A 2,814-nucleotide genomic window follows, 5' to 3' on the forward strand; every position below is an offset into this window, starting at 1 on the left:
AACAAATCTCTCAATTTATAGCAATTTCCCAGCTCACTTTAGCGAAACCTGCAGGGTGCCTGTCCTAGGAATGAATTTCTGACTTAATCGCCTTTGAAACTGTCCCAGAGAAACCCTAAATCACCCTAAATTTACTTCCACATCCCAGTCAGCTTGGTTCCATCGGACTGGAAACAACAGGAAAGCCTGAAAACGGAAAATCGACAGCCAAAGTTGTGCCGATGAAACCGCGAGATTTTCTGCTCAGATAAATTAATGTCGTGCCCATTCTTCCTTCTCTCTGTGCTGTTTTCCATCGTGATTGCCAGCTTTACTCTCATTAAAAAACGTTCCAGCATCGTGAAGTGGCCCTGGTTTGCTTTTTTCTGGCTTTTTCTGGACGCGGATTTTTCTCCCCAGCTTGATGTTTCATGGAGTCGCACCAAACCCTGCGGCTTTCCTCAAACACGTTTTGCAAACCAATAGCGATGCAGTAGCACCTCCAAAAACCAATTCAAATTCCCGATTTTCCTAGGAAATATACGGAAATATTCCTTTAAATTTGCTTTCACATCCCAGCGGGCGTGCAGGCATTGGACACAACAGCGTCTGTGACTCACTAAGGCACGGATGGGCTGCAAATTAATTAAATTTTTGGGGGTAACATCAGATAAACTGGGAGAAAACCCCTCCTTCTCCCGTGCTTTTGTGCTGGCCGTGTTTAGGATTTCCCCATCTTTCCGGAGGGAGTGACCCGATCTATTACACAGCAGAAAATGTCACTTTCCAGAGAGGAAAATTTCACTTTTCCTTCACTCCAGGCTCCATTGGAATGACAATGGAAGCGCGAAGTTCCCAGGCTGTTCCACCACGTCCTTGGGATGAGGAGCGACTCAAATTATTCCTGGCAGAGGTGTCTCAGAGTCTGGGCACAAATGAGCTTTGAAAACTCAATTAAACCCTCGAACCCTCGTTGTGATTGCCGCCCTTTGAAGGCGCAGAGGCAATCCCGGCATCCCAAAATCCCAGAATTTTGGGTGGGAAGGGATCTTTGGAGATCTCCCAGGGCACAGTCCCGGATTGGCCTCAGTGCAAAATACGAGCACAAAATAAAAACACCCCCAGTAAATAATAAATAAATTGAAGTTAATTTAAAAAAAAACCCAGTAAAACTGGGGGTTGTATTTCCAGCAAATTTCAGACTGGAGATTTCCTAAGGCTTTTGATGGATTTTGATGAATTCATCCATTCAGAAGCACAGCTCAAACTGTAGCCTGGTCTCTAAATTTAGCTGCACCTTTTCAATCTTTTCTCTAACTAACTCCAGTCAATAAAACCTGGGGAGTCATAGACAAATTCCCAAATAAAAACTGGAAAGGTTTATGTGTCTCAGGATGCACAAGACCACATGAGGATAAAATAAATACTTCTGTCTCAGACCTACAGGCTGATTTAGCTACTTTAACAGGAGTCCAGTTAAAGGAGGAGTTAAAATTAATGGAATTTTAACATATATCTTGATCACTCCAAGAAATCTGAAGGTAAAAGTAGAAATAAATCCAGATTTGGGGGATGAGGAGATGAAGCAGTGGTGGCTGCCTGCGCAGAGCCGCATTTGAATGCAAAGTTTGAAAGGTATAAAATAAATTCTGACTAAAGCAAACATTGAACTGCCTCAACTGGCACCTTTGAAGTGACTCTTTTTCAATAACGAAGCAGCTGAGAAGAAAATTAAGTTTTAAATAGACTAATAACAGCCTATAAATAAATAAAGCAGTTATGGGCGTCTGAGAAGAGCTTTGAACTGCCAAAATTATCGACTGTGGAAAAAAATGAAGACACTGAAACTTTTTGTTGAAGGGCCACAAGGGAATAAATAAATTAAATGATACTTTTCCCTTCAAACCTCTCCCTCGGAGTAGGGATAATGACTAATTCCCATCCTTTCTGTGATGCAACACAAGCTGCTGAAACTCTCAGGAGCCCTGGTCATTCATGTGCCACCGAATGATAAAAGCTGTGGTTTGAGCCTAATCTGGGGAAGAATTTGTTCCGGGGAAGGGTGGTCAGGACTGGCGGGGGCTGCCCAGGGAGGTTGGGAGTCCCCAGCTGGGGAATTGTCCAAGGAATAACAGGACATGGCACTCAGAGCTCGGGGCTGAGTGACAGGTGGGGATCGGGGAAAAATCGGATGTTGAGCTTGGAATGATTCTGGGATCACACAAACATCTCCCAGCTCGGAACGCAAAATCAGAGGAGCCAACCCACAAAAACCAACCAAAAATCCAAGGGATTGCAGCAATGCAGATTCTTTATTGTGCATGAAAAAGGCCACAAGCAGCGAGAGACAAACCAGCGCAGCAACAACGCACTGGAAACACAAAAATCCTAAGGCAGCAGCGAGGCCCAAGGCAGGGCTCCAGCCCAGAGATTCCCCTTGCCAGGGAGGGCTGGGGGGCCTCGGAGCCGGGCAGAGCAGGGCAGAGCCTCAGGCGAGGCTCAGCACAGCTGGCTGGGATGGCAGAGAGGGGGCAGCTTCAGGAGGCAGCGCTGGGAGCCCCAAAGGCGCCGGCCGAGGCTCTGTGGGGTCACCCTGCAGGTGACAGGGACCCCGCAGCTCCCGGGGCTGCTGGGCCGGCCCTGAGCAGGGGCTGCAGCTTCATCCTGGCTCAGGCGGCAGAAGACACGAGGGGCTGCTGCTGGAGCCCGCGGGCGGAGGCAGCTCCGAGCTCCGGGGGGATTTGGGGTTTAGCACGAGCCGCAGCCTCCTCCATAGGACCTGGAACCACGGCCATAGCCCCCATAGCCCCCACAGCCACCAAAACCTCCATAGCC

Source organism: Parus major, chromosome 25LG2 (genome assembly GCF_001522545.3).
Source record: "Parus major isolate Abel chromosome 25LG2, Parus_major1.1, whole genome shotgun sequence".
NCBI classification, from domain to species: domain Eukaryota; kingdom Metazoa; phylum Chordata; class Aves; order Passeriformes; family Paridae; genus Parus; species Parus major.